Source organism: Eptesicus fuscus, chromosome 22 (assembly GCF_027574615.1).
Source record: "Eptesicus fuscus isolate TK198812 chromosome 22, DD_ASM_mEF_20220401, whole genome shotgun sequence".
Classification (NCBI taxonomy): Eukaryota; Metazoa; Chordata; class Mammalia; order Chiroptera; family Vespertilionidae; genus Eptesicus; species Eptesicus fuscus.
The window spans coordinates 27,326,973-27,340,558 of NC_072494.1; positions in this window are offsets into that span (position 1 = coordinate 27,326,973).

Consider the following 13,586-nt stretch of genomic DNA (forward strand, 5'->3'; position numbering starts at 1 on the left):
TCAATAGACTTCATTAAACATCTCAGTTTACCTAATCTTTCTATTATCCTCAATTTATAATGTCAGCTTTCAGTATAAAACATAAGACAGATTTAAAAAATATACCGTCTCCATTTGCAAATATGTGACTATTTAAGGTAACCTGATAGCATACCTTTCAGTGATCTATACTTATGTGGGTGGGAGACTTAAGAGTAGCCAAGAAAAAGTTCTGGCAAATCTCATCACATACATTGACATCTGCCATAGGTTGGTAAATTTTCATGATTTGATTAGATTGATGTCAAAGTTGCCTTTTATAAACTCCAACTTGAGACACTCCGGATATTCGACCTGTGAGCAAATGACGATTGCTTTGGGATCTGAGTTTAAATTACTTTTGGAATACAAGCGTAGAATCTGTGAGACTAAATAAATCAATATTTTGTGTTCCTGATTAAAAGCTATTACCAGTAGAAAATATGAATTCTTAAAAATAAAATCGTTGTATAGCATAAAATGTTTAGTATGAAGAGATTATTAAATATCAGAATGCTGATCACGAAAATACAAGACATTGCTGTGATGCCAAAAGAAATTTTCATGCCACAAGTCCATTGCTTGCATAGCAAACAAAAAGAGCAGCCTTCCAATTGAAATCATAGTGCAAAGAAACCATAGTGCATGAATAATGTTAAAGCATCCATCAAAACTCATTCTTACATTGTCAGGCATTAAAAATTCAAGGACTCGGACAATAAAAAAGGCCTAAAATAAATGAGCACCCAACCCCATAGATGGGGAGATCTGAGAGGAGAGCCCGGAAAAATGACATATGGGAAACTCCCCTCAAGAAGAGTCAGTGCATGTGTGTTGTAGGTGTTCTGTGGATTCGTTTCCTGATGGGTGCTTAGTTACTAGTAGTTCTTAGGATGATTTCTGTTACCCTTTTCACTCAACATCCATTTGCTTTGCTGGTTTCTTTCTTGGATGTCATCGGCTCCTTTTCTGCAAGTCCAAATCCTCCTTAAGACCAGCCCAAATGTGGTAGCCTCTACGAAGCCCATCTCTAGCTTTCTCCCAAAGCACTTTAAATAGACTCACATTACACATTTTTTTCTGCCTTACGTCACAGTTTTACATCTTATATCTTTTATTGAACAGGGAGCAGTCTGCGCTTTGAAAGGAGGATCTTCACCTTATTTATTTTCATATTCTCCACAATCCCTCACTGAGTGACGGGTGCATAAAAGAAGCTCAGTGAATATGTGTTCATTCCTTATGATCAAGAGGTAAAAACAGGTGGATAGAAAGCAGGATCCACAAGTGCAAAGCGAGGAGGAGCAAGTGAGGTTCAATAATTGCTCGGGAAGGAGCAAAGAAGCCTGAAGAACAGAAAGAAGCTTCTGTGACCTCAAACATCCTCTTCCTTCCTTCCCTCCAACATGGATTAAACACCATGTTCAAGGTGTAGGGAAGGAAAAAAGAAAAGACTAGTAGCTTCTGCTTGTTGAGTTACGTTTGGTGTTCCAGGCACTTTACATAGTATATATATTTAATTGAGACATAATTGACATATAGCATTCGTTTCAGATGTACAACGTAATGATTTTATATCACTGTACATAATTGCAGTTTCTTTTCTTGTAATGAGAACTTTTAAGATCTTAGCCATCCATCCATTATCTTATTAAATCCTCATATCCGCATCCCAAGCAGTGTTATTAAGCCACAATTGAGAGATCTAAAGATTTGAGAAGTTCAATCATTTATCTAGGGCAGTGGTTGGCAAACGGCGGCTCGTGAGCCACATGCGGCTCTTTGGCCCCTTGAGTGTGGCTCTTCCACAAAATACCACGGCCTGGGCGAGTCTATTTTGAAGAAGTGGCGTTAGAAGAAGTTTAAGTTTAAAAAATTTGGCTCTCAAAAGAAATTTCAATCATTGTACTGTTGATATTTGGCTCTGTTGACTAATGAGTTTGCCGACCACTGATGTAGGGTGACACTTCATAAGCGATAGAGCCGGGCCCGAACCCCTGGTTTGCCCGACTTGCCCACACTGTGCGGCTTCCCATGCTGAGAGATGCTTACGTTCCGGCTTGCAGACCCTCCCTGCCAAATCCCGCAGCTGCCGACAAAAGAACACTGACAGTCAAGGATGGAAATCACCGAATTTGTTTCAAACACTCTTTTGTGTTTCTGTTAAGTCATCTGCTGCTATGGGACCCCTACATTTGCCAAACCTGGGAGTTCTGCACCTGGTTCCCTTTCTTGGGATCATTCAACAGAAAGAAAATGATTTCAGAAACCTTTGACCCATAAAATGTTCAAGGACGACCCTGAAACCCATTGCCTGTTGATACTCTGTCACAAGGAGGAATATTGGCACCAGTTGGAGTCGACTGGGTTACTAGACGGGGTTTGCGACTCTGGTAATAGCTTGTTATGTGACAGAGCGGATGTTGGGGAGCCCACAGAAGATGAAAATCTCTGGGACTTGGGTGTGTTCAGAAAAACATATTTGCAGCAGGGCGAGATTGTCTCAGCTGATGTCACTGGGTTGGGTCTGACCAGGGGCAAAGGCCTCCCGCTGGCTCAGTCGTGTTTGGGGATTTCCAATCCCTGAATGCCTCAGGGCAGAGATCCTGGTGGGAAAGAGCAGAAAGCTTCCCCCAGCTTCACTGTACAAAGAACAAAAGAGGATCCTTAAGGAGAGTTCACTGTCTCCTCCAGAGGAGACCAAATGTGCCGCGACATTTAGGACGCATTACCTCAGAATGATCTTCCTGTGAAGCAAATATTAATTTAAGCACATGGGGGAAGGAGGGGTAGGCCCCAAAGGGAATGGAAAACAAGATGCTGGACTCTTCCAGAAAGGCGCATAATTATCCTTGTTAAGGAACTGCCGCGTGGCTGTTTTCACGTAGCTGATGGAAATTTATACGAGACTAACAGGACTTTCCTCGAACAATCAAAAGGCCCCTAATTGGCAGTCCATAGCTCCTTGGTACAGCTTTTAACACAATGTGTGACAGCATTCCAAAAACACGGCACAGTAGGTAAATGCGATTTGGGGTGAGGACAATCCAGCAGCTAGATCTGACCCTGACATGAGGCCTGTTGCCCCTTGGACGGGCACGCTCATCTCTCTGCTCCCCAGTTGCTGCCCGTGCAACCTGGTGGCTGCAATGCCTGCCTTAAAGGTTTGCCATGAAGAGCCAAGAAAACGATGTGGGTAAAATGGTCTGGCACAGGTAATACCTATGACATAACCATCATCCCAAAGACCCTAACATTTCTGAATACCGGCACTGTGTCTCGAGCTGTGCTTGCTTAATGAGCGGAAAAGGATTCCCGAGCCCAAACATCAAGGTGCTGAGTGCAGAGACCAAGGTGCCCAGTGCAAGAACCAGGATGGCGATGGGGCACCGTGTGCAAAAAGGCCGCTGTGCCCAAAGGGCCGAGTGCGACAGAAGAATAACTGCATGCCTGAAAGGATTTAATCGCTCCAGCCACAGCCTGTAAGCACAGAAGGCTCCTCCCAGTCAGGAAGAAGTCACCAGGAGTGCATGAGCTCGCCCTTCAACATTTCTTGATCCAAGAATAAAGTTTCTGCTCTGCTTTACCGAATGCAGTCTCACTCTCTTGGCACAAAGGGCACGGGGAAGAAGAACTTTAATCTGGGCCCCTGACCTGGAAGGGTTATAACAGAATTTGTATAGGGTCATAATGAATGATAAGTAAGAGCAAATAACTATTTTTTCTTTTTTCTATCTGATGCAAAATGATGCTTGATGTATTTTGTTGATTTTGTTTTGTTTTTTGTTGTTGTTTTTTCATATATTTTATTGATATTTTACAGAGAGGAAGGGGAGGGATAGAGAGTTAGAAACATCGATGAGAGAGAAACATCGATCAGCTGCCTCCTGCACACCCCCTACTGGGGATGTGCCCACAACCAAGGTACATGACCTTGACTGGAATTAAACCTGGGACCCTTCAGGCCACAGGCCGATGCTCTATCCACTGAGCCAAACCAGTCAGGGCTGGTTGATGTATTTTTTAAAATATATTTTTATTGATTTCAGAGAGGAAGGCAGAGGGAGAGAGAGAGAGAAGCATCAATGATGAGAGAGCCAAACAGGCTAGAGCTGCTTGATGTATTTTGAACCAAGTGGAGAAATTTTCTAATTGAGGGAAATGATCAAATTAGTATGTTTCTTTGGCATCATTCTGACCCAGCTGCTATAGTTTGAATGTTTCTGTTTGCCCAAAATTCATATGTTGAAGTCTTAATAGCTAATAAGATAGCATTAGGAAGTGGGGCCTTTGGGATGTTATTAGGTCATGAGGCTGGAATTATGTCAGAGGGCCACGGGTGCTGATAAAAAATTATCCTTAGAGAACCAGGTCTTGAAGTTTAGAAAGTGATACGAAACCCCCCTTTCCCCTGATAAAAGCCACAGTGCTGGAGCAGCAGCGCGCTCCACGGAAGCCAACCTCTTCATGGTAGACCACCCACACCCAGTGTTATGCTCAGTGGAGGAGCTCCCAGCCAAGACAGCCGGGTGCTACTGATGGAAGTTCTTTCAATTCCCAGTTTCCTGCAGGTGTGAAGGGGTGGGGGCCTGGGCTATGGTAGGCCAGGCTATAGGAGAGTCGTGGAGGCACCTTGGCAGAATGAGTCTCAGGATGGAAGGTGCTGGGAAGAAACACATTCTGTAGACCCATGAGGCTATTCACAAATGTTGGGTCTAGAGGCCAGGGGTAAAGACAGACTCCTATGCTGCCGCTGCTCCTATCGGTGCCAGGATGGGGCCCTGCCCCATAAATACTTGGGGGAAAGACAATCTCTAGTATCATGACCCTCGCTCCATGCTGGGCCTGAATACTAACTATCAATAATTTCACTTAGACACTCACCTACACAGCCACCTCCCTGAACACATCATCCCAGGAGAATTGGTCAGCATTAGATCTAATGTTTGCCACCTCGCAGAGTTGAGCCATCAATTTAAAAAAGAATTCTCAAAATATGATATGAAGAGGGCTATCCTAGGCTATTCCAAGGTGACTTCTGTCCTTCCCTACTCCAAGGGTGGAGATCTCTCCGGTGCCTACCACCTGCCACTAACTGCTCTTAGAGAAATAAAAACTTATACACAACTTTCCATGGGCCGAAAGTGTATAGAAAATATATGGATAATCCATGGAAATGATTGGGAAGGGTATTGTTTGTTGTGTGTGTGTTCCTGATTTGTATGAGGTAGCTCAGCACTTTATAAGAGTGAATTAACCCTTTGCACTCACTTGCTTTTTTCTCGATTCCTTTATTCTAATGCTAATCGTGTCGAGTCACACTTGACATCCGAGTGCAAAAGGTTAAAGAAAATTCAAAGCAGCCCTAGCTGGTTTGGCTCAGTGGATTGAGCTTCAGTTGCAGACTGAAGGGTGTCGGGTTCGATTCCGGTCAAGGGCACATGCCCAGGTTGTGGGCTCAATCCCCAAAGGGGGATGTGCAGGAGGCAGCCTATCAATGATTCTCTCTCATCATCGATGTTTCTCTCTCTCTCTCTCCCTCTCTCTTCCTCTCTGAAATCAGTAAAAAAAATTAATACATTTATATCATATATGTCAGACTACCTGACATAAAGTACTTACTGATTGCTATCATTATCATCATCATTGATATTAGGCAGCTATGTTTCTGCATCAGGGATTCCAAATGGAGTTCAAGAGGAAACAAGCTGGATTAATACCTGGAGGATAGCTCACGCATTCAGGCATCTTTAGCACAGGGCTGTCACATCACAGCCTAACAAAGATGTGGACACTTGGGTAAGCAGCAACAGCATGACTCTCATTTACACTGAAAGGCACAGGTGAGTACACATGTGTGGTAGGTCTGACCAACATAAGTGAGTTGGCATGCACAGGGTGGGTGAGAAGTAGAAAAGAATGGACATAGAAAATCAGTTGGGCTACTAACTACACTGTGACATTCCACTTATATTTTTAACACCCTCATCCCTGGATTTCTGGCCCTACCCTCTCCAGAACTGTTCCCAGGGTCCTGTCTTCACCAGACCTTCCTTGCTGTTAAACAGATCTCAAATACAGGAATGGTCAATAACTCCACCCATGTCTTGACCAGGGTGTATATTTTCATGGGGATTCTACAAAGGAACGAATCCCCCTTCCGGACCCAGGGACGTTGACTTTACCCAGCATCCCTCATGACACCCACCGTTCTGAGGGCTCCTCTGGGTGTCTTGTTGTTTGGCAAAAGGCATCACAGGGTACACACTCATGTCTAATGTTTAAATCATCTTCCTCTTCAGTAAGAAAGTACAAGATGTTCTTCGGTGGGAAATCTGCTTGATATTCCCTCCTATTCCCTCTCTAGTGATTAGGGAGGGAATAGAAGGCAAACGGAATTTTCACAAAACAAGCCACTAAAATTCAAGCCATTTAACTAAGAAAAAACGTGTATAAAAGAAGCCTTCTTTTTTAAAAAGTCCCTGCCCAAATAGTCCATAAAATCCTAACTTTGTCTTCCCTATGCTTCATGAAAGAAAAAGAAGCACAGCCCTAGCTGGTTTGGCTCAGTGGATTGAGTGTCGGCCTGCGGACTGAAGGGTCCCAGGTTCGATTCCGGTCAAGAGCACTTGCCTGGGTTGCAGGCTCGGTCCAACGTGCAGGAGGCAGCCAATCAATGATTCCCTCTCATCATTGATGTTTCTCTCTCTCTCTTCCTCTCCCTTCTTCTCTGAAATCAATGAAAATATATTTTAAAAAAGAAGCATAAATTCCCAGAATGAGTAAGCAAAGCAACCAGGTCTGGACCAAGGGGATGGTCTTCTCCTTGACCTTCGCTTCCCCTCCATGACTAGGTGGCTGCATGTTTTCACCATCGTCCTTCCAGAAGTTAATTATATGTGTCTCTGAGACGCAGCCCTACACGAAAAACATCCTCTAAGGTTAAGGCCAAACACATTAGCCGTTTTCACCACCGCCACCACCCAAGCCTCTGATTTATTTAATGTAGTTAAGGCTTCAATTATCCCATAAAAGCCAAAGAACATTGGCTTTCCTCTAGGCCTCTTCTGGGCCCCCCTCAAGAATATGTGATCTCCCTGTCTCAAATGTTTTGCCACATGTTTTCGTTATGGGTGGCTGAGTATACGGTGTTAGGGCAAGATTTAACCTCCCAAAAGCTGGTGTGGCTCATGATTTCACTTATATGTAAAATCTGGGGGGGCCCAGCCAATCAACAAAACAGAAAAAACTCATATATTCAGAGAACACTTCGATGATTGCCAGAGGGGAGGGGGCGTTGGGGGAATGGGTGAAAAAGGGGGAGGGATTAAGAAGTGCAAATAGGTAGTTACAAAGTAGTCATGGGGGTGTGAAGCACAGCATAGGGAATACAGTCAATGATGTTGTAACACTATGTATAGTGCCTCTGTAAGGGCCATGTGACTGATGCTCCCAGACCCGTGTCTCCTGCGCCTGCTTCATGATCACAGTCAATGGCGTCTTGTTGAAACTAGGGTCCCAGACTAGAGACTGAAGCAGGAAGCTTCTGGGCAGGATCTGCGATGGTTCTCAGGGTCGGGGAAGCAGACTGGTATAGCATCTCTCCAGAGAGGGCAGAAGAATCTCTAAAGCTGTGCTTCTTACAGTGTGGTCTGTCACACAGTCGTGTCAGCATTACTTGGGAACTTGTTAGATACACAAATTCTCCACCTACCCCAGACCTACTGAATCAGAAACTGCCTCATGTCTTTTTTTTTATTAATTCATTCGGTAAATATGCATTTAATATCTGCTCTGTCTAGACACTGAGGATCTGTTTATGAGCAGGACTGACACGCTCCTTGCTCCCTCAGAGCTTACATTCAGGGAGAGGAGACAGAAAATAAACAAGGAAAAAAGCCCGGCCGATTTGGATGTGGGGTGTGACGGGAAGGGAGGGTCAAGATGGTCCGAGCAACTGCGAATACGGTGCCATTTACTGAGAAAGGGAGAAAGTAAATGCTCCGAGAGGTTCTTGATCACGTAATACATGTGAAATACACACATGAAGGAATGGGTAGTTGGGATTGACACTGGGCTGAATACACTAAAAAACTGTTCAACCTCCCATTTCTCTCCAAGTCACAAAAAAAGGGAAAGTTGGTTTTTATTATGAAAATTTCAGTCTGAGTTAAACACTGTTTATCAGAGGGAAAAAGATGGAACTGAAAGGATTTTCTCTTTTTTTAAATACATTTTTATTGACTTCAGAGAGGAAGGGAGAAGGAGAGAGAGAGAGAAACATCAATGATGAGAGAGAATCATTCATAGGCTGCCTTCTGCACAACCTGTGCCCTGACCTGGAATTGAATCTTGACCTCCTGGTTCATAGGTCAACACTCAACCACTGAGCCACGTCAGCTGGGCTGGAAATGAAAGGGTTTTCAAATTCTAGGTTTGAATTATGGGTGGCTGAGAATACTTTTTCACCCATTCCCCCAACGCCCCCTCCCCTCTGGCAATCATCGAAGTGTTCTCTGAATATATGAGTTTTTTCTGTTTTGTTGATTGGTTGGGCCACCCAGATTTTACCCATAATGCACTCTTAATGAATTTCTTAACTTGCCTGAGAGGCTGGAGAATTAGGTGTGGATGCCTCTGAGAGGCATTTTGATGCAATGCAGTTCACTGTCGGCCTGGATTTTTACAAGGGTTCCAAGCCTGCTCTAACTACAAATATTTTTTAAATATATATTTTATTGATTTTTTTTTTTACAGAGAGAAAGGGAGAGGAATAGAGAATTAGAAACATTGATGAGAGAGAAACACCGATCAGCTGCCTCCTGCACACCTCCCACTGGGGATTTGCCTGCAACCAAGCAAGATACATGCCCTTGACCGGAATCAAACCTGGGACCTTTCAGTCCGCAGGCCGACGGTCTATCCACTGAGCCAAACCAGTCAGGGCATCTAACTACAAATATTTTAACATCACATGCAACTCATACTTTTGTCAGTTACTAGTAGATTCATATGATATTATTAAATGGCACCCTATGGTGGCTTATACAGCATCACACAGTTAAACTATTTTTACAGCCTCACACTCCTGAGGAAACAGCCTGCCCGCCTTAATTTCACAGACAGAAAAATTCCAGTATCACTTTATGTGACAAACCAAGTCATAGGAAGGGCTCTGCAACTTAAACACTAAGCTCGCCTCTCTTCTCCCCAGGAATGGCGCCGCCCCGTCCCCATCTGCTCTGTCGTCTATTGCCACTCCTCTTTCACAGCACAGTTAGGGGATCCCTCACCTAATGTCCCTCCCTGGCCCCTTTTCCCCTGACTGGTTAGGGGCTGCCATCTCCATAGCTCTCCTTGTCCTCCCCTCGCTCATAGCTACATTGAACTTGCTCACTTACCTGCATCCATCATTGATTCCCAAAGGCCAATGCACTGTGCTAGGGACTGGCGATAGAGTGGTCGAGAAAAGAGTCCTTACCAGAAAAACCCTGGAGGAAAAGAGCTTTTGTAGTCCACGCTCACTGTTTTTTAATTGCTTGAATAAATTACTTAATTTGGAAACTAGATAGAGACCTTGTTTTCACAGAGTTGGTCATTACAAAATATTAAATTTGCCCGGCCAGCGTGGCTCAGTGGTTGAGTGTTGACCTATGAACCAGGAGGTCATGGTTCAATTCCCAGTCAGGGCACATGCCTGGACTGCGGGCTCGATCCCCAGTGTGGTGCATGCAGGAGCCCTCTTTTGGCATTGCCCCAGCCATGGCCCGTAAAGATGTGAATAGACACTAACATGGTTTCTAACAGCTCAGGGGCGCCTCCCTAGAATGAACCTAGACCCCCGAAGAGTGTCTGCCTAACAAGACTCAAGAGAAAACCCAAGCCTGCCAGGAGAATTTACTGTTTGTTCCCGCCAACACCTGCAGACAGGGCCCTTGTCTCCCAGTCTCTGTGGGAGGGGAGTTAGTAAACCCAGGTGGACCAAGCTCCACTTCCTGCTTTTTATAATTTTTAATTTCCCTGACTTCGCTAAAGCCATTCCTTTATTCCTCCTCCCTGGTCCCGCATCCTCCCTTTAAAATGCCCAGTCACTCCACACATTGGAAGGGGGGGTCCATTCTTTTTCCTACTGTCAGTCGTCACTGAATAAAATCAGTTTTCATGCCGAAACCGGTTTGGCTCAGTGGATAGGGCGTCGGCCTGCGGACTCAAGGGTCCCAGGTTCGATTCCGGTCAAGGGCATGTACCTTGGTTGCGGGCACGTACCTTGGTTGCGGGCACATCCCCAGTAGGGGGTGTGCAAGAGGCGGCTGATCGATGTTTCTCTCTCATCGGTGTTTCTAACTCTCTATCCCTCTCCCTTCCTCTCTGTAAAAAAATCAATAAAATATATTTTTTAAAAAAATCAGTTTTCACTGCTTTAGCTAGGGTCTGAGTGCATTGATCTTTGACGGGCCCAATATAAAAATCCTAAGGGTCGTTGTAAGAGGGAGGTAGGAAGATCTGAAATGAGAAGATGAGACAACGGAAGCAGAGGTAGGGATGCAGCCAGGAGCCCAGGAATAGAGGCAGCCTCTACCGACTGGAAAAGGCAGGCAAGGATTCTCCTCCGAGAGCCTGGAGAAGGAAGAAGCCCTACTGATTTTAGTTCCTTGATTTTAGTCCCACCAGACCCTTTTGAAACTTCTGATCTCCAAAACTGTAAAATGACAAATTTGTGTTTTTTCAAGCCACTAAGTTTGTGGTAACTTATTACAACAGCCATCGGAAACTAATTACACCATCCATGCTACTTAATCAGCCCAACAGAAGTGTGTTAATGTCACATAACCACTAAAGATTGTCTTAAATTAGCCCTTGGCATGGACTTTGGTGACCATGGACGGCCATAAACTTGTGGCACACTGACATCATGACATCAACACATTTGAAAGGAATATATCTTCAAGTAGGTCTGTACTTCAAAACCCAGCATCATCCTCTGGGAACATGCCCCACACACTAAATACCAGAGCCCTTGCCAAAGGCAGAGGAGAATTTCTCGCCAAGCATTTAAGTGTTAAATCATGATCCTTTCTCTCAACACTTCTAACAAGGCTGATTCATTTTTACTGAAATTGTCTCATTTCTCAATTTCAAAGGGAAAATGTTGAGTTGTAGCATAATGCACTCTTAATGAGCTCTGCTCATAGGGGCAATTTAATAAGATGATATACTGTAGACCCAACGCCAGCTTCTGATGAAACGTGTTACAGGGCTGCTTGTGTTTGCTTGGTGTGCTTCCCTATAGAAGGGAAAGATCGATGGGCTGTTTTCCCAGGAACAGTGTAGAGAGACAAGGCCGACAAGGGCCGGCAATTCCATGTTACCTCTATGCTACAGGCCAGCTCTGATCTCTATATGGAAATTCATTTTCCCTCTCTGGAGTTTAGAGTGACTGAAGACACTTGTGTTTCAAGGTGTTTTTATCGTTTGTTTGTTTTTAATCCTAAGAGGCAAAAATACAATCAATGCACTGTTACCGAATTCACCGCTTCGAGTATCCTGTTCAAGACCCAGACGTGGTTGTCATTAGGTTGTTTTATTTACTTGCAGCAAGGAAAGGAGACTGTGGATTCACATCCAAAGCTGTCTCCCAGAAGGGTAGGTGAGCCTTTGCTTATCTACACTGGTTAATGTTGATTTCTTCTTTGAAGTTGGCTAAACTTATCAGGTTGGTTTCCAGCAAGCTCATCCAGCTACAGCTGTGTCTAGAAAACAGTGTGCTACAGTTTAACATTTAGCAAGAATAGAATTTGGTAAGAATCTTCCAGACCTTGAGACCCTTGTCCTATCTAACACCACCATCAGTTCCTTTTGTGTTTTCTAACTTGCTGATTTGATAAATGCCCATAGTTAATATTATCCAGAATAAGCATCTCTGGTCCAAGTTTGCCCAGTCATTAACCTTCCCAATAATCTCATATTTCTCTAATATTCTTAAATGCATATTTTATAGTCTCTAATAATACCTCTGGCTTCTCAGAAAGCAATTTCCCCAGGATACACTTAATATGGATTGTGCCCATTTCTATTCTGATGCATTTTTGCCTGCCACATTTGGAGAAATCACCAGCAAAGAACTTATTTTCAGGACTCTTCCTCAGGTTAGTCTAGGTTTGGGGGTAGTGACTATTCAAACTAGATGCACATCTGCAGCAAGGGAAGTGGAAATTTTATTTTTCTGGGAACTCTTCGGTTGCCCCCAGTAAATCACGCTAGCAAATGGTCTCGGATGGGCGCGAGTCCATCTCTGCGACATGGGCCCTGTGGCTTCCAACTGGGCATTTCCCTTCAGATGATAAACTTCCTTTGAGCTGAGCTGAAATTTAAATGAAGTTCCACAGGAAAGTGGGGTGAAGAAAAATATTATGTTTCAGCCGTACGTTTGGAAGGGATTTTGTTGTTGTGTCCCACGGGGGATTTGGTAATGGCAAAATTGCATTGACTGCAAACAACCCTTCTTTCAACAGATGTGCATGATACACAGGGTTTAGGGAAAGGAAACCAATTACGGTCTGAGATCCACTGGTCATGAAGTCATGTCTCCAAAATCACTGTTGACAATTCGACCTCCTTTGGTGGCCAGTCTCACAAGAGCGACAGCTAAATGGATGGATTTGTGACTTCGGTTTGTGGAGGTTCATAACTGGTGCTTCCTCTCACGGGTGCCTAATGTTTTATTAATTGAGGGCTGCATTCTAAAGCAATTAACGAGGGCCCAATAGAAGACACATAGAACTGGCCAACTCTCTTGTGAAGCTTTGGGATGTAACAAGTCTCTAGAAGTTAAATTTCCTAAAACTGATGCTGCCTTTAAAGAAAAGCAAACTGCTCTCCTAGAGAGCCAAGCCAGTTGGGTTGTCTCTGATGGTTTGGGACAGGGAGGCACTGGACAACTCATTCTTACGAAGAAAGAGTTTGAAAATGTATCAGACCCAGACTGATAATTTTAATGCAGGACCTTTAAGGGTAATAAATATAATTAATTTTTAAAATGTATGATTTAGACTTATGTTTCTAGGAATGGCAGACTAACCTTTGTTTGCTTCTAAAGTTTCCTCCAATAAGAATAGTTGGCTTTAGTCCTTATTATATACTAGAGTCCCGATGCACAAAATTCGTGCAAGGGTAGGCCTTCCTTCCCCCGGCTGCTGGCACGGGCTTCCCTCTGGCACCCGGACCCGGGCTGGCTTCCCTCTGGCCACCCACAGGCACCCAGGACCAGGGCTTCCCTCACAGCCCTGGCTTCATCCGGTTTAATTAGCATATTACGCTTTATTATTATAGATACTTTTTCAAGTTAAGGCAAATTTCTTCTCTTCCTTGCCTGGTGTGTGTGTGTGTGTGTGTGTGTGTGTGTGTGTGTGTGTGTGTTTTCTTCTGAGTAGGTGTTAAATTTTATCAAATGATTTTCAACATCTATTAAGATGTCAAATGGTCTTCCCCACTTAATCTAGTTTAATAAATTATAGTAATTGTTTTTCGAATGTAGAACCATCCTAACATTTCTGAGAAAAATCTAACTA